At 37.2% G+C, this 24,789-nt stretch overlaps 2 pseudogenes; both read left to right on the top strand.

Moving 5' to 3' along the window:
* The first annotated feature begins 6,007 nt into the window (after nucleotides 1-6,007).
* LOC139186427 (olfactory receptor 8I2-like) lies at nucleotides 6,008-15,264 on the top strand (annotated as a pseudogene).
* A 6,934-nt stretch (nucleotides 15,265-22,198) lies between these two features.
* On the top strand, nucleotides 22,199-23,144 carry LOC109567569 (olfactory receptor 8H1-like; annotated as a pseudogene).
* The last annotated feature ends 1,645 nt before the right edge of the window (nucleotides 23,145-24,789 follow it).

Below are 24,789 nucleotides of genomic sequence, written 5' to 3'. Positions count from 1 at the left end.
ATAAACAGCCTTGACATACTCCTTTTCCTATTTGAAACCAGTCTGTTGTTCCATGTCCAGTTCTAACTGTTGCTTCCTGACCTGCATACAGGTTTATCAAGAGGCAGGTCAGGTGGTCTGGCATGCTCATCTCTTTCAGAATTTTCCACAGTTTATTGTGATCCACTCAGTCAAAGACTTTGGCATAGTCAATAAAGCAGAAATAGACGTTTTTCTAGAACTCTCTTGCTTTTTTCATGATCCAGCGGATGTTGGCAATTTGATCTCTGGTTCCTCTGCCTTTTCTAAAGCCAGGTTGAACATCTGGAGGTTCACAGTTCATGTATTGCTGAAGCCTGCATTGGAGAATTTTGAGCATTACTTTACTAGGGTGTGAGATGAGTGCAATTGTGTGGTAGTTTGAACATTCTTTGGCATTGCCTTTCTTTGGGATTGGAATGAAAACTGACCTTTTCCAGTCCTGTGGCCACTGGTGAGTTTTCCAAATTCTTAGAGAGTAGTAAATGAAATAAAGGGATCTCCATAATGGAAGTAATGTCAAAACCAAGTATTCACAATAAACAGGTGTTGAGTTGAGTTGAGTTCAGTTCAGTTGCTCAGTCGTATCTGATTCTTTGTGACCCCATGGACTGCAGCACGCTAGGCATCCCTGTCCATCACTAAATCCCTGAGTTTACTCAAACTCATGTCCACTGAGTCAGTGATGCCATCCAACCATCTCATCCTCTGTTGTACCCTTCTCTTCCTACCTTCAATCTTGCCTAACATCAAGGTCTTTTCAAATGAGTCAGTTCTTTGCATCAGGTGGCCAATGCATTGGAGTTTCAGCTAAAGCGTCAGTCCTTCCAATGAATATTCAGGACTGATTTCCTTTAGGATGGACTGGTTAGATCTCCTTGCTCACCAAGAGACTCTCAAGAGTCTTCTCCAACACCACATTTCAAAAGCATCAGTTCTTCAGTGCTCAACTTTCTTTGTAGTCCAATTCTCACATCCATACATGACTACTGGAAAAGCTATAGCTTTGACTAAATGGACCTTTGTTGACAAAGTAACACCTCTGCTTTTCATACATACTTAATATACTGTCTATGTTGGTCATAAATTCACCTTGCAGTCTTCTGTGAACTTTAGGACTGAAGTGTCCAAAAAACACAAGTGGATTTCTGATTACAGGATTTTTGTAACATGATTTTAGAACATAACATTGTTTATAATACAATAATGGATGTGTTTATTTTATTTTCCATTTTGCAAAAAAAAAAATCTTGCAAACTATGTGTTTTCAGGATACACTCTCTGAAGTAACAATTCAAAACATTGTACAATGTAGGATCTTAGTTAAGTGCCTTTTAATCAAAATTTCCACACTACTCCTTAAAATATAATCATCTTTTTGTCATTGCTCTAGTACTATTCTGATTACAAAGTGTACTACAACAAATTTATAGAGTCTTATATTAAATTTACAGGGCCTTCTGGCAACAACAATCAAAGCAGCAATATCCCCAAGATCAGGTTTAAATAACTATGAATCAGTTATAAATCTCTTAGTAGAGGATGTATTTTGTGATGTATTACTTTAGCATGTAAGACACTGGGACACTGATAACAATAAAATGGTCATCTAAAGCATTCAGCCTTTATTTACATGGATTATTGGACTTGGAGCATGCTACTAGAGGCTGTACATTACTCATATCTTTCTGATATCGATAGACACTTTTATTTGCGGTATGTACATGATCACAGGCCCAAATTTCTTTTTTCCAGAGACAGGTTAACACCTTGTCTCATATTCACAAAAGAATATGACACAAACATGAGTTATAATAGTTGGAAGACAAAGCAGCATCAGTGCATCTTCAATTAGTGGACATTTGGTTCCAGTTAACAGGTTGTCCCAATGTTATTTATTACCCGCCTCCCCCACAAAGGCCCAAATAAAAATTGTTTAAAGTCCCTGTTCATCTGGTCCAGTGATGCCCTAGAAAACAGCCTGACCTGAGAATCACAATATCATCATAACACTCAATACCAATTATTTATGCTTCCCTTATCTGATTGTCCTCTGTATCATGAAATAAACATTTATTTATTCCTCCTTTAGAATCTTACTAGGCAGAGAGAAAACTTCTTCAGGGATCAGTGGGCAGTATATATACATATAATAATGTATATATTTCAGTGCTACTCTCTCAATCCATCCTACCTTTTCTGTGCCCTGGTGTGCCCACAAGTCTATATCTCTATTCCTGCCCTGAGAATAGGTTAATCAGTATCATTTTTTAGCTTACATATTGGAGATATATTAAAAAGTGATATTGGCTTATTTTGAAACAATGCCTCTCTGAATACAAATATTGAAATTATATGTCACTTACTTGTTAGAAGACTCTCTGAACTCGTGTCAAGTACACCCATCCATTTTTTTTCCCACCCATCCATTTTTGACAGAGGTCCTCTCACAGAATATTGAAACAAAAAATCTTCCTCTTTGCATGCCAGAGGGAATATTTTAAGTCATGATAATGTAAGACATTGGCAACCTAAAGATAATTAGTCCCTAAAGTTATCTTTCCTTTGCTAGATGGAATTATCCAGATATAATCAACTCAACTTTTTATTTGTCTATTCAATCTATATGGATAGCAACTGAATGTTCTTTGTACTCAGTAACCAGATAGACACAAGGTCTTGGAGTTTTTAGTAACTTGTTGACCAAAAATAGAGGAAAATATGCAAGTGGATGGTGGAAAATGTTGGAGATTAGAAAAAAAAAAAAGTCATTGTTAAAAGAGGAAGTAGGTCAGTCCCATCCAGTGCCCTAAGGTGTCCCTCTCTGCCTTAGGCAACAAACTTTTATAGGTTTTGTAATTTATTTGCAAATGCAATCCAGAAAATGTAGTGTGGTGCCTAGAACCAGTTTCCATGCTGTGGACAACACATATCACCAACCATGGAATTATAGTACTAGTAGCAATTGATCCACAGATTAACATAGATACCTAACTTTTCTGTAAACTGAATTAATATCTCATACTATTTTCAAATTTATATCCAATTGTTTTTCTAACTTACATTAGTAAATATACACTTACTCCATAACATATTTTATTGAAATAATTTAGCTTACTTACCATATATTAATTGAATAATTTTTATACAATAGGCTGTATGTTTGTCACTTTAATAAGCATACCTTTTAATTTACATAATTGCTCCATGAAATAGGAACTCACAGTTATATTTCATAGGAGGGAAAACTGAAGCTCACAGAGGTCAAGCACTTTTCAGGTTTTACATTTGAGAAGATCAATCCTGGGAACTGTACTACTGACTCATTCACCTCCTGGTTTGTTTTCTGTGCATAGCTTTTTCTTGCACAAGCCTAGGTTTAAAACCAGGGAGTAGTGGAAATTAATGACCAATGAATGACATTAGAATTAACAGTAAGACAATGAGCACAGGTTGAAATCCTTGTAGTCTTAGGTTAGATGAACAAAAATATTCAGTAGACAATTCTGTGCAATTAGATTTGAAATTACTTATAAGTAATATTTTAAATCACAATATTCGGTAAGGTATACAATATGGCACGTTGCCTTTGAAAATAGTTTGGCAGTTTCTTACAAAGCTAAACATAAAATTGCCATATGATCCAGAAATCTGTTTCTAGGTGTCCCACAAATTAGTTGAAAACTTAGGTGCATGCAAAAAGTACACTTCATGTCCTTCAATAGATGATTTGATAAACAAACTGTGAAGCACCAATGCAATGGAATATTATTCAGCAATAAGTAGAAATGAACTATCTAACCACAAAAATCATGGAGAAATTCATCTAACATGTTTTTCAATTCCTGATGTAAACATCATGTTTTTAGTAGACTTTATCCTTGTAGATCATTTTTAGATTCACAGCAAATTTGAGTGGAAAATAGAGCTTGCATAAACAATCTGTGCTCTCAACCCTCACAAACACCCAAGCCCTCCCTCTTATCATCCTGAACTGCTGCTAAGTCACTTCAGTCGTGTCCAACTGTGCGACCCTATAGACGGCAGACCACCAGGCTCCCCTGTCCCTGGGATTCTCCAGGGTTGCCATTTCCTTCTCCAATGCATATCATCCTGAACTATGGTGTTATATTTGTTACACTCAAGGGACCTGATTTGTTACTGAAATATCATTATCACCCGAAGTATATAGTCAACATTAGAGTCACTCTTAGCATAGTGCATTCTATGGATTTTTACCTAAAGGATCTCCTGGAGAAGAACATGGCAACCCATTTCAGTATTCTTGTCTTATAATTCCATGGACAGAGGAGCCTGATGGGCTACAGTCCATGGGATCACAAAGAGTCAGAAAGACTGAGTGAATAACACTATACTATACTACAATGACCTTTATATGCCATCATGGTATCATACACACAATTTCACTGCCATAAAAACCCTCTGTGTCCTGTTTATCCATTCCTCTGTGAAAATTAAAGAGAAACCTCATTAAAATGGAGTTTGGAGGACCAAAAAAAAAAAAAAAAAAAAACCTCTCTCATGTACCACTGCACGTCAATACAGAACCCAACAGGAAAGAAGTGCACTGCATCTTTAGCAGGAAGTGACACTACTTCACTGTGGCCAGCAGGAGGAAGTAAGGTTTTCTTCTTGCCTAGCAACAACTCAGCCAATGAGGGATTGTTTTAACTCAGCCAATGAAAGCCTTGGCTGGCTTCAGTGAAAGCCTTTCACTGGCTTCAAGCTCCCAGTTTCCATTTACAGACATTTTGTATATGATAGTCCTTCCAAAAATTCCCATTCTCCTCTTTGCTGTATCAGACTCCCGTGCAATTCAACATGGTTGCAGGTCAAAGGGCAATTTTTTTCTTAGTTTTATTGAAATATAGTTGACTTACATTACCATATAAGATACACAGCCTAATGATTTGACTTACATACATCACAACATGGTTGCTGCATAGGTTTAGTGAACATCCATTATATAGATGCAAAATTAAAGAAATTTTAAATATATATATATCTTTCTTTTGATTTTTCTTCTTTCTTTAGAATTTATTCTGACAACTTTCATGTATAATGTGCAATAGTGATAATTATATTTATTATGTTGTATGTTACATACATATTTGTATGTATACTTGTCTTATAACTGGAATTTATAACTTTTGGCTATCTTCACCTAATCTCTCCATCCCAGATAACCACAAATCTGACCTCTTTCTCCTATTTTTGTGTTTGTATTTGTAACCACTGATCTGATCTTATTCTTGGCAGTTTTCATTTGTTTACATTTGACATACAACACTATGTTAGTTCTTAATATACAACAAAGGGATTTGATATTTCTGTATATTTCAAAATAATCACCATGGTAAGTCTAGTTACCATCTATCACAATACAAAGATATTATACTACTATTGACTATATTGACAATTCCTCTGTGAGCTTTTGATATGGACTTGAATTTGTTGAAAGAATATTTATTACACGTTTAACTTCATTCTTTATTACATATTTAACTTTATTACTAATGATAAGTCTGTTCAGATTGTTTCTTCCTGATTCAGTGTCAGTAGTGAGAGAGTTAATTCTTATGTATGTTGATAAGGAGTCTGGGGCCCTCAAGAAGAAGAAAAGAACAAACTTTTTATCTACATTCCTTTGTCTTAGTCACGTAAGGCATTTTTTTTCTTTTTTCTGTGAGCCCAGAGCTAATGATTACACACACACACACACACACACACACACACACACACAAAACAGCTCATCTTGCTCAAGGGTATGTTTTCCCTTAAGCCCTGTACTAATGATTATACAGCAACAGTGTATCTTGCTCAAGGACATGTTTCTCCTTTTTAACAAGAACCTTCTGACTAATCTTGCTACATTAAGATGTATGTGGTGGGAGTGAGCTTGGTAAAAATATATAAGGCCTTGATAAGACTAGTGAATGGGATAGTCTCTGTACCCCTTCTAATGTCTGTGTCGGGAGCTTTCTTTGTCCTTTTGCAATGTAATAAAACTTTTGTGACACAAACCTCTAAGTGACCAAGCCTGGTCCCTGATCCTGAGGCTAAGTCTTCTTCAGAGATCACAAATCCAACATCATTCACTGTAAGTTATCAGCAGCTTCTGTTTATAAAAATGTGTATGTTTAATCTAGGTTGTCCAACTTGTGGGATATAACTGTTTGAATTGCAGTATATTTTGAAATCAAGAATATACTGGTACCTCTATTTTTATTTTCATTTCTCAATACTGCTTTGACAAGTTGGGGACATTTGTGGTTTCATATGAATTTTAGGATTGCTATTTCTTTAAAAATCCTTCAGAATTTTGATAGGAATTGCATTAACCCTGTAGATCATTTTGGATAGTACATGAGCTTTAGAAATATTAACTCTTCAGTCCTAGGAGCTCTGGATATCTTTTCATTTATTTTGTCTTCTTTAAATTTTGTCATCAATAGTGTGTTGTTTTCAGATGAGTAATCTTTACTTCATTTGATAGGTTTATTTTTAAGTGGTATTTTTATGCTATTGCAATGGGATTGTTTCCTTAATTTAATTTTCTGAAAATCTGTTTTTAGTGCATATTAAAACAACTTAATTTTCTGTTAATTTTATAATCTGCAAAGTTACTATATTCATTTACTAGTTCCAGTGGTTGTTTCTAGTGGAGTCATCTTGGTTTTCTACATACAAGATGATGTATTCTGCAGAAATAATATTACTTCTTTTGTGAATTGGAAGCTCATTGTTTCTTTTCATTTCCTAATTACTCTGACTTGAACTTCTAGTGTTATATGGATTGAAAGTGGTGAATATGAGTATCTTTGCCTTATTCCTGTTCTTGAAGAAAAGCTTTCAGATTTTCCCCACTGAGTAGGAAGCTACAGTGGGGTTTTATTATAAGGCCTTTTACTATATTAAAGTAAGTTCTTAGATTCCTATTTTGTTGAGAGCTTTTATCATTAAATCATGTTGAAATTTGTCATTTTTTTCCTTCATCCGTTTGGATGATAATGAGAATTTTAACCTCCATTCTGTCTTATGCATTATGCATTATGTCATGTATTTACAATAGAGTATCAAACAGACTAGTTTTCCCTCTAAAATGTCTCATGCTTGACCTATGCATCCCTTACTCAGTTCAGTTCAGTCGCTCAGTCATGCCCGACTCTTTGCGACCCCATGAATCGCAGCATGCCAGGGCTCCCTGTAAATCACCAACTCCCGGAATTCACTGAGACTCACGTCCATCGAGTCAGTGATGCCATCCAGCCATCTCATCCTCTGTCATCCCCTTCTCCTCCTGCCCCCAATCCCTCCCAGCATCAGAGTCTTTTCCAAAGAGTCAACTCTTCGCGTGAGGTGGCCAAAGTACTGGAGCTTCAGCTTTAGCATCATTCCGTCCAAAGAAATCCCAGGGCTGATCTCCTTTAGAATGGACTGGTTGGATCTCCGTGCAGTCCAAGGGACTCTCAAGAGTCTTCTCCAACACCACAGTTCAAAAGCATCAATTCTTCAGTGCTCAGCTTTCTTCACAGTCCAACTCTCACATCCATACATGACCACTGGAAAAACCATAGCCTTGAATAGACAGATCTTTGTTGGCAAAGTAATGTCTCTGCTTTTCAATATGCTCTCTAGGTTGGTCATAACTTTTCTTCCAAGGGGTAAGCATCTTTTAATTTCATGGCTGCAGTCACCATCTGCAGTGATTTTGGAGCCCCCCCAAAATAAAGTCTGACACTGTTTCCACTGTTTCCCCATCTATTTCCCATGAAATGATGGGACCAGATGTCATGGTCTTCATTTTCTGAATGTTGAGCTTTAAGCTAACTTTTTCATTCTCCTCTTTCACCTTCATCAAGAGGCTTTTTAGTTCCTCTTCACTTTCTGCCATAAGGGTGGTGTCAGCTGCATATCTGAGGTTATTGATATTGGGGCACTGAAATTCAGAGAAAAAAGATAGCTTGAAGACAGAGAGTAAAGGGTGTCATCTACAAATGAAGAGAGGCATCGGGGGGGGGGGGGGGGGGAATCAACCCTGCTGTTACATTGATTTCAGACATCTAAACCCCAGAATAGTAAGAAAGTAAATTTCTTTTTTAAAAAATATTTATTGCAGTATAGTTGATTTACAATGTTCTGTTAGTTTCAGCTATATAGCAAAATGAATCTATTATACATATATACACACTTTTTAAACATTATTTCCCTATATAGGCCATTATGGAGTATTGAGTAGAGTTCCTGTGCTTATTAATTATATATTTTTTGTAGTAGGATATGTATGTCAATCCCAACCTCCCCCTACTCCCCAGTAACCATAAGTTTGTTTTCTATACCTGTAACTCTGTTTTTTGGGTGTTAGTTCTAAAAGGTCTTGTAGGTCTTCATAGAACCGTTCAACTTCAGCTTCTTTAGTGTTACTAGTTAGGGCATAGACTTGGATTACTGTGATATTGAATGGTTTGCCTTGGAAATGAACAGAGATCATTCTGTCGTTTTTGAGATAGCATCCAAGTACTGCATTTCAGACTCTTTTGTTGACCATGATGGCTACTCCATTTCTTCTAAGGGATTCCTGCCTGCAGTAGTAGATATAATGGTCATGTGAATTAAATTCACCCATTCCAGTCCATTTTAGCTCGCTGATTCCTAGAATGTCGACGTTCACTCTTGCCATCTCCTGTTTGACCACTTCCAATTTGCCTTGATTCATGGACCTGACATTCCAGGTTCCTATGCAATATCACTCTTTACAGCATCGGACCTTGCTTCTATCACCAGTCACATCCACAACTAGGTATTGTTTTTGCTTTGGCTCCATCCCTTCATTCTTTCTGGAGTTATTTCTCCACTGATCTCCAGTAGCATATTGGGCACCTACTGACCTGGGGAGTTCCTATTTCAGTATCCTATCATTTTGCCTTTTCATACTGTTCATGGGGTTCTCAAGGCAAGAATACTGAAGTGGTTTACCATTCCCTTCTCCAGTGGACCACATTCTGTCAGACCTCTCCCCCATGACCTGCCTGTCTTGGGTGGCCCTATGGGTATGGCTTAGTTTCATTGAGTTAGACAAGGCTGTGGTCTGGGTGATTAGATTGACTAGTTTTCTGTGATTATGGTTTCAGTGTGTCTGCCCTCTGATGCCCTCTCGCAACACCTACCATCTTACTTGGGTTTCTCTTACCTTGGACGTGGGGTATCTCTTCACGGCTGCTCCATCAAAGTGCAGCCACTACTCCTTACCTTGGACGAGGGGTATCTCCTCACCACTGCCCCTCCTGACCTTGAATGTGGAATAGCTCCTTTAGGCCCTCCTGGGCTCTCACAGCCACCGCTCCTTGGGCATGGGGTAGCTCCTCCTGGCCACCGCCCCTGACCTCAGACATGGGGTAGCTCCTGGGGCGGGGGAAATGTAGTGCCATTTCTTTCTTCCTAATATCTTAATATGCTGACTGCCTTTAACTGATATGGATTTTATTTCTCTTTTTAAATCTCTAGTGTGACAAGTAGAATTAGAGGTGTGTTTTTTTCTTCCCCAATGAAAAATCTGTCATGTTTCATCATTGTAATACTAAATTCCTTCTAAAGGTAAGTAAAATAATAAAATATAATGATACCAATTGAAAAATAACAATTAGACAAATCTGTGCGATCCTTCTAAGCTAATATTTGCAAAGAGTCCGTAGACCTGAGACACTTTAAAAAGTTCACTTTTGTGGGTCAGTCACAGATTTACTAACCTAGAATCTTTATAGAGTGTGTCCTACCAAGCTGCTTAGAAAATAAAGAAACAATAATAATACAGTTTAATTTTTTCAAAGTACTGACCTTTCTGCTGAGCATCAAACTCAGAGCACAAACTTTAATTTTACTTAAGATTCTGTGTTTATTTTTCTAGGTGGCAAACTTATTCTCAGCCAATTATTTTGTGTACATACCATGGAGCAAGTCAATTAAAAATCACTGAATGGCTGCATTAAAAAAGACATACATGATTTATTAACATAAGTGGTAAAATGATTTCAATGTTAAATCAGTAAATAGGAAGACTCCTTTTTGCTGGGAGAGTTACCTGGGAAGTTTAGACAGGGGCAGTAGTTATCTGATATTTTCTATCATGTGTCTCATATATATTTCATAATATTTTAGAAAAGGCCTTATATATATATTTATATAATATAAATAAGATAAAATATAATATATTTTATAATACACAATAATTTAATAACAGAAAATCAAAAATATATATAATCAAAACAAATTTATAAATATAATGTTTGATAATTTAAATAAATAATATAAAAATAAACATAATTTTGAAAACTATATTAAATTACATTTTTTGGTATGTCTATGGACATTTAAACAAATACACACAAGTAAGGACTATTTATTTCCAAACATTTTCACTACAGATGTATCCCATGCAAATGAAAAATAAACCTTGGGATACAATTAAAGTACAAATCTCAAGAGATCAAAGGTGCTAACTGACCAATTCCTTTATGATATATATTTGTGAATTTAAAAAGAGATTCTGGTATAAAAAGACAGTTTAAGACTAGATTTCTGAAGATAATCCTTTGTCATGAGACTGCTTTATAAAAACACTGAGGACAAAATTAATTCTGAAAACAAAACTAAATTTGAGCTAAAAAATAGATTTGAATTCTTGAGAAGGTACATGCAAATAAACAATCACTTTGCTAATTTGGCTTATATTTTATCCTGTCATTGGAAGGTGATATACGTATTTTCCATAATTGTCATAAAAACTATCAGCATTTTCCCCATCAACTTCCTGATATCATTAGGGACCCATTATGTTAGAAATAGAGCTCTGTGGTAACAGACACAGCAGCAGCGCAAACAGCCACAGATCCAAGCCATCTTATTGGGGATTCATAGAGTTCAGAATTATAGATGGGGAAAATATAGTTATGTGCCAAAAACTGTGATGAATTATGCAAGTATTACACAATGTTTTTTCTTCCTGTTGCTTGATCATAAAACTGAAAAAAGGTGGAAGAGTCGTGAAAGAAATGGGAGTTTCCTTTTGATGACTAAGTCTCAGCTAAGTCTAATTTTATCACCTTCTTCTTTTCATTATTGTGTAGTTAAATGGCAACCCACTCCAGTACTCTCGCCTGGAAAATCCCATGGATGGAGGAGCCTGGTAGGCTACAGTCCATGGGGTCACAAAGAGTCAGACAGGACTGAGTGACTCCACATTTTCCACATGTGTGTTTCACACAGTGAGACAGTTTTTATTTTTATATACCTGCACCTTCCAGTAATCTTTAAGAAAACTGCCTTTAATGACAGCCAAGATGAAATGTCTTCATTGTCTAATGCTAAATAAAGGAATGAATGGATAAATAAATAGGGACACTGTGAGCATGAGAGATACTAAGGGATTAAGTATACTTTATATAACATTAGATTCCTTTGGGTTACTCAAGCAGAGTGCCACATGTCTGAAATAAACTACATTAATATCACACAAGTTTCAGTTTTACTTATTTATCACAAGTTTATGTCAATATAACTAGGCAAATAAGTTCTTTGATTTTTAGTTAAATCACTTTATATTTTATTTTCTGTTTTAAATATAAAAATAATATTCATTTTACCATTTGTAGTCTTATTTGCATCATATTATTGAGTTGAATCCTGCTATTGGCAATGAATTAGTTATTGCCTGATGTTTTAGATAACCAAGTCTTTCATGTTGAAAATAAACCACAGAGACATAACAATATGGCTGCATCATAGACTATGTTCCCCATTTAGAAATGTTCACCAATAGAAAGAAGGGTATGTGATAGGAAAAAAGTATAGAGAATTTTAGTATTAACATGTAAAATAATCAGAATGTGTATTTCCTTTTATATTAATATATAAGTCCTGCACATATGGATGAGTTCTGTTCCTAGAGCACATTAGTAAGTCCAGTTTGTTCATTAAGTCCAAGAAAATTAGCCTAGGTACCCAGCTAACACAATCAGCTATATAGTTTTGTCCTGTAGTAGGTTTATAATAATTTTTGCACAACTAATGCACAAAAAACAAACACAAGGAGAAAGAAAACATTTTTAATCTTACAAAACAGTACCTTGAAAAATGCAGTACTACAGAACAACAGCTGGCATACAGGGGCTGGCACTGAGTGAGCAGGCAAGAAAAGTTACCGACTGAAGGGAAGAGAGGAGCTGGGAGATGGCAGAGCTGAAGATCATCAGCGATAGAAACAGGGCAAGCTGCAACGTCACTCAGGTCTGAGGCTGATGCACAGGTTCTTGTTCCTTGCCGGATTCAGTTCTATACATGAACACCCTCTTGAAAAATCTATCCAGGGGTGTCTGAGTAGTAGCTTTTTTATTCTTGTCATAAATGACATTCTAGCAATGGATTGCATTCTGAACGGCTGCTGCAGCTTTCATGTACCATTCTACATACAGGTCCTGTGCCTCAAAACACTGTCTCCTCAAATAAATAAAATCCCCTTACCATTTCCTGAATCTCTTCTGAGCAGTAGCAGCTACATCACTGCTGCTTTTATGCTTGCTTCCACACAACCTGCACTTGAAATAAAGATACTTCACTACTGTACTCCACATAGCGATGTACAGTAAAATACACAAAAGCACAACCAATTGTAGAGAATGGACAATGTACACCAGACATGTAAACTGAAATGACTGTGTGTGTGTGTGTGTGTGTGTGTGTGTGTGTGTGTTAGTCACTCAGTTGTGTCCACATCTTTGTGACCCCATGAACTCTAGCTCACCAGGGTCCTCTGTCCATGGGATTCTCCAGGCAAGAATGCTGGAGTGGGTTGCCATGCCCTTCTCCATTATATATATATATATATGTATATATATGATATCTCACTATATGTAAATATTTGCATATGTTTATATATAACATTCTGTAAAATATATATTTTATAAATTATATGCATATATATTTGCAAAATTTAGCAAACTTTATTGAGTCCAAGGAACTATTAGATATGCCCACTGAAGATCTCAGTAAGCACCTAAAACAACCCTGTAAAGTAGTTATTGGCTGTTGAAATCTTATGACTGCCACATAAGGTATCATTACATATCAAAATTTAAATTTCCAGCTGAGCTTCATGTTTTCTAGAGAATAATACATAATCAATTACAGTATGTAAGTTTCTAAGTATATGAATTGAGTCCCAGTAATAGATAAGGGAAGAGGATGTTTTAATCTCTAGAGAAATTTCTTTAAAAAGCAATCCAGATAGATTTGTTTTTTTAGAGTGTAACCAATTCCAGTGAATGTGAACTTGGAATTTTTATTACTGTTTGTTAGTTCTATTTTTTTTAAATTAAAATCATGTACAAATTCTCAATTAACTTGAAGTCATTTAATATTTTCTTCCCATCTGTTACTCTGTTATTATGGGAATCTAGGTCAGTGTTGGTTATCATGCCTTTGGACTTGAATTTCCTCTAACTTTTCTTATCATTTTTCAGCAGAGAAGTCAAGGGTCTGAGTTGACAGAAATGGCTGGAAACAACTTCACGGAGGTGACGTTCTTCATCCTCTCTGGATTTGCAAATCACCCTGAACTACAAGTCATCCTCTTCATGATGTTTCCCTTTATTTATCTCTTCACTGTTTTGGGGAACCTTGGGCTAATTCAGTTAATCAGAATCGACTCTCAGCTCCACACACCTATGTGCTTTTTCCTTAGCAATTTAGCAGTCATTGATATATTTTATACCTCTAGTGTAACACCCAAGGCACTGGCAAATCTCCAGTCAATTCAGAAAACCATCTCCTTCATTGGCTGCTTTATTCAAATGTACTTTCTTGTGGGTTTAGTGTGTAGTGAGTGTTTTCTTCTGGGGTCCATGGCCTATGACCGTTACGTAGCTATATGCAATCCCTTATTGAATTCTGTGGTCATGTCCCAGAATGTGTGCAATAGGTTGGGAGTCATGACTTATATGATCAGCTTCACCAATTCTCTGGTCTCCATCTGTGTGATCAGCAGGTTGGCATTTTGTGATGCCAGCATCAATCACATTTTCTGTGACATCACAGTTCTTCTGGCTCTGTTCCACATGGATGCATTCAGCACAGAAATGATGATCTTTGTTTTAGCCGTCCTCACCCTTCATAGCTCTCTCTTCATCATCACAGTCACCTACATTGCCATCATCTCAGCCATCCTGCAGATCCGGTCTCCATCAGGCAGACAGAAAGCCTTTCCACCTGTGTGTCCCACATGAAGGAGGTGACCATCTTCTATGGGTCCCTGATTTTCACATATTTGCAGCCTGAACACATCCTCCTTGACCCAGGCACAGGTGGCATCCGTATTCTATACCATTCTCATTCCAATGCTGAATCCACTTGTCTGTAGTTTGAGGAACAAAGATGTAAAAAATGCTCTCCTGAAAGCATTTCAAAAACTGTTTCCATGACAAATCTGTGCATGTTGTGAACCCGAAGTGTTTCAGGCATTCAATGGCTCAAAAATTTGGGAACTAATAGAGTAACCTTCAAAAGAATAAGACAAAATAAATGGTAACAGAGTCATGAAATGCAGGAGGTGAATTATCATTTTATTTGTTGATATAGAATACTGGATCACCATGGAAGGAGTTCATTTCAGTACATAAATTATTCAGACATAGACATGCACAGATTTGTAAAGCATCTGAATGGTGGCTAAACCCCACCAGTGATTATGCCATCATACTGCAAAATGTTGAACTATTAAATTGATTTTTCATAAGTTTTGACATGCTGTTTTCTCCACTATCAACAAACTGAGAGTAGAAAATTGTCAGATTAAGAAATGATGACTCAAATGTTATTAACAAGAAATGATTGCTGATTAGCTGAGAAGAAGTGAAAGCATAAATAATAAAAGCAATTATAAATCTGTGGTCAGAAGGGAATGGTTAAGGTTAGAGTTATTAATTTTCATGAGGTGTAAACACAAGTGATAAGAGGACATTGGGTGATACAGAGAGATCTCTTGGTAATATGCATTCATTTTGCCATAAGAGTTAAAATTCTTACAATTTATCTATGAAACCTCATCTTATGAAGTAGAGAATATTTCAAAAACCAGAGTTCCATTTCTTAACAAATACAATGTGCCTATCTAAATTCAAAGACTGAATAAACACTGTGTGTGTATGTGTGTGTGTAGATTAATAAAGCACTCGCTATAGCACAATTCCTGAGGCATTTTGGAGGTTTCTATGGAGATGGTGGCTCAGACGCTAAAGAGTCTGCCTGCAATGCAGGGGACGGGGGTTTGATCCCTAGGTCAGGAAGATCCCCTGGAGAACGGAATGGCCACCCACTCCAGTATTCTTGCTAGAGAATTCCATGGACTGAGGAGCCTGGCAGGCTACAGTCTGGTATCCCAAAGAATTGGATATGACTTACCAACTGAGTACACATGCACATTGACACTAAAAAACTATTAGTTTTGTTGAAAATTCTATTTAAGAAATTATTTCAAAGACATCTGTCATGGTCCGGGCATGGGTTGGAAAAGAACTTCTAGACATGAGACAGAATGAGAGAGAAATAAAGTTTATTAGAGTGGGAGATGCTGTTAGAACAGTGGACCAGATAAAGGGAGAACTAATGTTGAACAGGGATCCTTAGTCCCCTTTTATATCCAGGGTACAAGGAGTGGGATAGCAGTCTGGTGGGTCATTTGCTGATTGGATGAGGTGTGTATACTGGGCGGAGGTGGAGAAGAGTAAGGAAAATACCTTCTCCCCTCCTATGGGATAGGAGGGGAGACAGGTTATATTGCCCAGGAGGACCTGAAATCCATTAATAGTGACAACACTGGGGAGGGAAGGGCGATAAGGGTCCGGTGTTTCTGTTCCTGCATTCCAAGACCCTCCTTGGTTTTATCTGCTCTTTTGTCCTTGGGTCACCACAACATCTTTTATTTATAAATATCTTTTCAAATCACATTTTCCTTAGTGGTTAGGACATTGAAATAAGTGTATACAGAATTATATATTGTATAGGTGATTTTAAGTAATTAAATTCAACTGGTTAGGTATTGTTGAGAAATGTTGCTATTTGGAGCAAAGAAAGTTTTATCCTAAGGTTAAGCAAGGAGGATGTGGTGTTCATGTTCAAAGGGCTTCCCAGGTGGCTAATGGTAAAGGACTCGCTTGCCAATGCAACAAACATAAGAGATGAGAATCCAATCTCTAGGTGGGGAAGATCCCCTAGAGGAGGGCATGACAACCCACTGCAGCATTCTTGTCTGGAGAATACGATGGGCAGACGAGCCGGCAGACTACATTTCATTGCATCACACAGAGTCAGACACGACTGAAGTGAGTTAGCACACATGCACACGTGTTCAAAAGACCCAAACTCCCAGATGATTTTCAAGGAAAATTTTTATAGGCAAAATTTGCAGGGAGTTCTGCAGGATACTTGACCTTCTTCTGATTGTTTGGTGGTGAGGTCACAGGGTGGTATTCCAGGGGTCTGCCTTCTGGTACCAGCCAGTCTGGTGTCGCCGAGCTTGTGCTCAGCCTGAAGTTACCATGCTCCACCTGGGTGGGGCCTTGATTCCTATAGAAGATCTCAGGGACATGCACTGTTATGTGCCTCCCTTGTGGAGGAAGCAGGACACTGGCCCATTACTACACTATTTTTTCTTTCCCCAGGTGCTCACTGACCTAAACAGTTATTGTTTGAATGTACCTTTCAGAACTCAGGAAATGTCAAGGAGGATGAAAACTTTCTTTCTACAAATAGGAAACTGGGGACAAGAAAATGCATTTGTACCTGGGAGGGCCTCACAGGTCCTGCTGGGTTTCAATCACTCTTTCCTTTGATAATCCTCAACTTTGTGGGGAACAGGTGTTGGACAAGGAAGGGAATAACATTTTGGATAGAGATGTTAATCATAAACTCAGCAGAGGAGCTCGGTTTTATGAGGACTTGGTATCAACATGACAAAATAAATTGTCATGATCAAATAAACAAATAAATATTCTGAAAGCATAATCCTAAACTTTAACAAAATGAGCTTCAACATTGGGACATTACTGAACAAGAAGAACTTGCTTCTGGGAATTTTGCAATCACCATGGCTTTACACTGAAGATAACTGAGAGTTTCTCAGTTGGCTTTACTCCCAAAGTTGTCTGTTGGCAACTAAGTTTACACTGGTGTTTTAATTTCTAAAGATTCCTGTTTTAGCAGCACTATTTTTTGATGAACAGAACTGCCCTGCATCAAATGTATAATACATTAAAAAGTAGCTTCTTTATCAACACCAATAAATTATTACCTGAAATTCTTGATGTGTGAGCAAACTTTCCTGTAAGATTCAGTTTTAAATCTGCATAAATATTGATTTCATTATCATGAATCAGCAGAAAATGTATAATAATATTGTAATCCGATGTTTAGTCAAATGGCAACCCACTCCAGTGTTCTTGCCTGGAGAATCCCAGGGACAGCGGAGCCTGGTGGGCTGTCATCTATGGGGTTGCACAGAGTCGGACATGACTGGAGCGACTTAGCAGCAGCAGACCCTTTTTAGAGTCTTCTTCATCTTGGGCAAATAATCCTCAATGAAATAGTTAATATTTGATGAACATTTCTGGAGGGGCAGAAATTACTTTGCTGACAAAGGTTTGTATAGTCAAAGCTATGGTTTTTCCAGTAGTTATCTGTGAATGTGAGAATTGAACCATAAAGAAGGCTGAAAAACAAAAAATCAATGCTTTTAAAGTGTGGTATTGGAGAAGACTCTTAAGAGTCCCTTGGACTGCAAGGAGATCAAACCAGTCAACTCTAAAGGAAATAATTCCTGAATATTCATTGGAAGGACTGATGCTGAAGTTGAAGCTCCAATACTTTGGCCACCTTCTGTGAAGAGCCTACTCGTTAGAAAAGACTCTGATGCTGGGAAACATTGAAGGCAGGAGGAGAAGGGGACAACAGAGGATGAGATGTTTGGATGGCATCACCAATTCAGTGGAAATGAGTTTGAGCAAACTCCAGCTGATGGTGAAGGACAAGGAAGCCTGGCAAGCTACAGCCCTTGGGGTCACAAAGAGTCGGACATGACTCAGTGACTGAACTGAACTCTGGAGGAGAGTTGGTCAGGGGGTATCAGTCAATGCATAAGGCCTTTAATTATGGGATTTATGAAAGGCTAGCATAAAATCAGTCACATTATATTATGAAATTTTAGTTATAAAATGCAGATGGATACTGACTATATAGTATAAGTATGCAAATATAGAAGAATACAATTAAGCATTCAATGAACAAAAATAGCTCAGACATTGACCAAAATTTGAGTTTGTTTTCATATAATTTTTGAATTTTGTTATGTATTTGTTTTATTTTTGTACATGCTATATTTTAGTATGTGGTGGTTATCTTTAGAAATCACAAGCGGTGCTGGGAAAACTGGTCAATCACTTGTAAAAAAAAATGAAACTAGAACACTTTCTCATACCATACACAAAAATAAACTCAAAATGGATTAAAGATCTAAATGTAAGACCAGAAACTATAGCACTCCTAGAGGAGAACATAGGCAAAACACTCTCCGACATAAATCACAGCAGGATCCTCTATGACCCACATCACAGAATATTGGAAATAAAAGCAAAAATAAACAAATGGACCTAATTAAAATTAAAAGCTTCTGAACAACAAAGGAAACTATAAGAAAGGTGAAAAGACAGCCTTTAGAAAGGGAGAAAATAATAGCAAATGAAGCAACTGACAAACAACTAGTCTCAAAAATATACAAGCAACTCCTGCAGCTCAATTACAGAAAAATAAATGATGCAATCAAAAAATGGGTCAAAGAACTAAACAGACATTTCTCCAGAGAAGACATACAGATAGCTAACAAACACATGAAAAGATGCTCAACATCACTCACTATCAGAGAAATGCAAATCAAAACCACAAAGAGGTACCATTTCACACCACTCAGAATGGCTGCGATCCAAAAGTCTACAAGCAATAAATGCTGGAGAGGGTGTGGAGAAAAGGGAACTCTCTTACACTGTTGGTGGGAATGAAAACTAGTACAGCCACTATGGAGAACAGTGTGGAGATTCCCTAAAAAACTGGAAATAGAACTGCCTTATCCAACTAGTCCATTCTGAAGGAGATCAGCCCTGGGATTTCTTTGGAAGGAATGATGCAAAAGCTGAAACTCCAGTACTTTGGCCACCTCATGTGAAGAGTTGACTCATTGGAAAAGAGTCTGATGCTGGGAGGGATTGGGGGCAGGGGGAGAAGGGGATGACAGAGGATGAGATGGCTGTATGGCATCACTGACTCAATGGACGTGAGTCTGAGTGAACTCCGGGAGTTGGTGATGGACAGGAAGGCCTTGTGTGCTGCGATTCATGGGGTCACAAAGAGTTGGAGATGACTGAGTGACTGATCTGATCTGATCTGATATGACCCAGCAATCCCACTGCTCGGCATACACACCGAGGAAACCAGAATTGAAAGAGACACGTGTACCCCAATGTTCACCACAGCACTGTTTATAATAGCCAGGACATGGAAGCAACCTAGATGTTCATCAGCAGATGAATGAATAAGAAAGCTGTGGTACATATACACAATGGAGTATTACTCAGCCATTAAAAAGAATACATTTGAATCAGTTCTAATGAGGTGGATGAAACTGGAGCCTATTATACAGAGTGAAGTAAGCCAGAAAGAAAAACACCAATACAGTATACTAACGCATATATATGGAATTTAGAAAGATGGTAATGATAACCTTGTTTGCGAGAGAACAAAAGAGACACAGATGTACAGAACAGTCTTTTGGACTCTGTGGGAGAGGAAGAGGGTGGGATGATTTGGGAGAATGGCATTGAAACATGCATAATATCGTATAAGAAACAAATCACCAGTCCAGGTTCGATGCAGGATACAGGATGCTTGGGGCTGGTGCACTGGGATGAACCAGAGGGATGGGATGGGGAGGGAGGTGGGAGGGGGGTTCAGGATGGGGAACACGTGTACACCCGTGGCAGATTCATGTTGATGTATGGCAAAACCAACACAATATTGTAAAGTTAAAAAAAAAGTGAAAAAATAAAAATAATAAAAATAAGAATCAAATAGCTAGTAAAAAAGAAAGAAAGAAAGAAATCATTTTTTTTACCACAAAACACACACATGCATAGAAGAGTACAAGGGAACTTTTGGAGCTGATGATGGCTAGGTTTAGAACCTTGAATGTGGTGATGGCATTTGGATATATGCAGATGTCCAAATTCACTAATAAATATATAGTAAATGTGTGTAGATCTTCTTGTATCAATTATATTTCAGGAGAAGGCAATGGCAACCCACTCCAGTGTTCTTGCCTGGAGAATCCCAGGAAGCCTGGTGGGCTGCCATCTATGGGGTCGCACAGAGTCAGACACGACTGAAGGGACTTAGCAGCAGCAGCAGCAGCAGCAGCAAAGCTTAAAAAATCAGTTCTGATCACCCCTAAAGGAATTTTCTTTTTCATATTTGGAGATTTCATTTTGTATCTAATGGACATATTTACTCTTAGCATAGTGTCACACATATATTTGAATATAAACTATAAATATAACATTTCATTGTAAAAAATGTATCTTTCCATCCCTGATGGTTACAGTCATAGATTAATCATTTCTCTAGAAATGATTACTCTACCACCACTGGAATAAATTTAAATATCACAAAGGAAAACTAAAGCATTTGGCTCTTCATTGTGTGGCTCCTAAGGGAAAATACAACCAGCTTTTCAAAACTTAGCACAGCTGCATTTAGTCCTTGAACTCTTGTCCTAGGAGATACACAAAGCAATCTTTGATGGAGATTGTTCCATAGGGATGACCAGATGTTGCCTAACCACCAATATCCAGTATATGAGGTTCCCTGGAATTATCAGGATGAGAGGCAAGGCATATTCTACTCTGTGTTCACATGCAGTTAGATCCCTGATATTCTTTTTAGACAAAACTTCCTGACAAATTTTACATTTGAACACAAGTTGAACAAAATTTCTATGTTGATTTACTTTTCCCACAGAATGCAACAAAATGAGAGAACAAAAATTTAAAAATAACTAATCAAAAATATTATGTTACAGAAATTTTCAGCTGAAATGGTCTTCATATTTTATTCATGAGGGAAACTTCGTCATACTTCTAGTCAGATAATATTGGAAATAGTTGTTCCTCCACCAACTTTGGCTGCTGGTAAATATTATTTTGAAAATCAGAAAGTTTTAGTTAGGTTCAAATAAAACAAGGACATTAGAGAAGTATGCATGCAGATATCATTTAACCTTAACCTAGGTACTCCCAGGGCTTGTGAAAGACAACACTGATGTAATCAGGATCTGCATGAAATGTGTGTATTTTAGAAATATAATTTTTGTAGAAATTTGATTTTGAATATCAAGTTATTTAAATACATATTTTTTGGAAATTAATGCTAATATGTGGTCTAGCATTTTTAATACACCCTACTGAAATCCAAAGGTTGAAATTTATATTTCATTAGTATTAAATCATATTGGAAAAAAAGAATTGTGCATTATGTATTGAAACAATTCTTTCATTATTGTTTTATATCCAGCATTTGTTTTTCAGGGTTGCTGAAATTAATTATGAATAAGATTTTGTACTATGGGCATACACTGTGTGATCAATCTATCTTCATAGAATTACTGAGACAACATGTACTAGCTCTGACTCTGGATAAATTACCTAAATTCTCTATGTACTTTTTTTCATCTAAAATATGTGACTAATATTAGTATCTATGGTATAACTTTCTCAGTGGAATTAAATGCTTTAATAAAGTGAAATGTTTAGAATATTACAAGGCTATTTCTAATTTTCCAATACAGTAGCTTTTAGTACATTGTATGTAAATGTCAATTTATACACATTTCTATATTTAGCAATCAAGTAAAGATTTTTCTCTTCATACTTGATATACTCCTCAATATTTTCCCTTTTCTGTAAAAGGTAATAGAAATACGTCATGTTGTTCATGGAAACACAAATCTTTTTTGCAGTGATTCCTGCTAAGAATCAACTGATTTCTCAGCAGTTTAGAGCATTTGAACACTATGGGCAGAAGGAATATCACTCACGTGTCTGACTTCATCCTCATGGGACTGACAGACTCTGAAGCGATCCAGCTGATCCTCTTCACCCTTTCTCCTGATATACCTGATCACTGTGCTGGGCAATGCAGGAATGATGTTGATAATCTGCCTCAATCTCCATCCTCACACCCCCATGTATTTTTTCCTCAGTCACCTGTCATTTCTTGACCTCAGTTTCTCAACAGCTGTCACCCCTAAAACTTTAGACAACTTACTGACTTCCAACAGGTATATTTCATACCTTAACTGCTTCATCCAGATGAATTGTTTTGTCTTCGTGGTGTCACTGAATGTGTTCTTCTCTCATCCATGGCCTATGATTGCTATGTAGCCATCTGCAACCCTCTGCATTACCCAGCTATTATGTCCACCAGACGTTGCTGCTCTCTTATCTTTTGATCCTTCTTGATTGGCTTCATGGACACCTTTGTCAATGTGCTTTTCTTGAGCAGGTTGCATTTCTGTGACTCTAGTGTAATCTAGCACTTTTTTTCTGTGATGCAACCCCAATTTTAGCCCTGTCCTGCACTGACACACATTATATCGAAATCACAATATCCATTTCTGCTGGCTCAACCCTAGTGTGTCTCTTTTCACAATATCTGTGTCCTATGCGTCCATCCTGTACACTGTCCTGAAAATTACTTCCACTTCAGGGAAGCAAAAAGCCTTCTCTACCTGTGCCTCCCATCTCCTGTCATTCACCATCTTTTACGGTACTACAATTTTACTTACATAAAACCAAGTAAGCCCTACTCTTTGGGAAAGGATCAAGTGGCTTCTGTTTTTTATAGCATTGTCATCCCCTTGCTGAATCCGCTCATATACAGTCTTTGAAATAAAGAAGTAAAAAAATGCTCTCAGTAGAGTCTTACAGAAGAGAAAGAGATCCAAACAATTAAAGTAACTGATCCTGAACTTTTAAGCTCTTCTGTTTTTTTTTTGTCCCTATAGTGTATTTCCTTGCTCTTTCTCCAAAAACAAATAGAAGTATTTATTTATTTATTCTAATGATCCATCCTTTGCTTGAATAAACACAATCTCAGGCCTTTCTAAGAATATGACTTTAGAAATCTACATCATAATTGGAAACCATGAAACACGTTTAAACCATGGTCTCCATATGTATGGTTTTAAGGACACCTGATTCACAAAATGAAAAGTATAGTTGTCAGTTTTTAAAGTGTGCTGTACAAATCCCCAAGCATAATCAAACTTTAGAGAATTTTATGATTGAAAAGAGCTCCATTGTGGGAAAAATGATAGCGGTTTCAGAAATAATTTCCTTTACTTGATGGAGAAGCAAGATAGCAGAGTGATTATGAGTACTTGGTTGGAAACCAAATGTTCAAGGATTTAGATTCCAAACCTTCTACGCAGTTGCCTGTAGAATGCTTTAAAAAAAATCACTGAAACTTTAAGTTTCAAGTTCCTAAACTGCACAGATAAATAACAATTCCAGCTCCAAAGAGTTACTGTAAAGATTAAATCAGTTAATTGATGTTAACTTTTTAAGGCCACACTAATAAATATTGGCTATTATCATCAGAACATTCACATCCCTGCAGTATTTTAACTGCCCAATGCCTTTTTCTTAACAAATATTCACGTGTAGTTTTATGAATTAGCTTTGGTTGATTTAAAGGACAAACACACACACACACACACACACACACACACACACACAAACTAAATAAAAACTTAGCATTTCACAATTTTGCATTTAGAATGGAATGTGTTAAAATTAGAGATATTTGAAAAACTTAAGAAATTGAAATGGCTAAGAAGTTATTCAGGGTTTTGTATATGTTCTTCTCGATTGATAGTTTTTTTTTTTTTTTTTTTGTAATTTGAGGCTAATTACTTTACAGTATTTTGGTGGTTTTTTCCATAATGTGACATGAATCAGCCATGGGTGTACATGTGTCCCCCATCCTGAAACCCCTCCCACTCCCCTCCCCATCCCATCCCTCAGGTTGTCCCAGTGCACTGGCTTTGAATGCCCTGTTGCATGCATAGAATTTGGACTGGTGACCTATTTCACATATGGTCATATACATGTTTCAATGCTATTCTATCAAATCATCCCACCGTCACCTTCTCCCACAGAGTCCAAAAGTCTGTTCTTTACCTCTGTGTCTCTTTTGCTGTCTCGCATACAGGGTCATCGTTACCATCTTTCTAAATTCCATATATATATATCAGGTCAGATCAGATCAGATCAGTCACTCACTTGTGTCCGACTCTTTGCGCCCCCATGAATCCCAGCACGCCAGGCCTCCCTGTCCATCACCAACTCCCGGAGGTCACTGAGACTCACGTCCATTGAGTCAGTGATGCCATCCAGCCATCTCATCCTCTGTCATCCCCTTCTCCTCCTGCCCCCAATCCCTCCCACCATCAGAGTCTTTTCCAATGAGTCAACTCTTTGCATGAGGTGGCCAAAGTACTGGAGTTTCAGTTTTTGCATCATTCCTTCCAAAGAAATCCCAGGGCTGATCTCCTTCAGAATGGACTGGTTGGATCTCCTTGCAGTCCAAGGACTCTCAAGA

This window comes from Bos indicus, chromosome 13, assembly GCF_029378745.1.
Source record: "Bos indicus isolate NIAB-ARS_2022 breed Sahiwal x Tharparkar chromosome 13, NIAB-ARS_B.indTharparkar_mat_pri_1.0, whole genome shotgun sequence".
In the NCBI taxonomy this organism is placed as follows: Eukaryota; Metazoa; Chordata; class Mammalia; order Artiodactyla; family Bovidae; genus Bos; species Bos indicus.
This window is presented reverse-complemented; position numbering and strand designations above follow the sequence as displayed.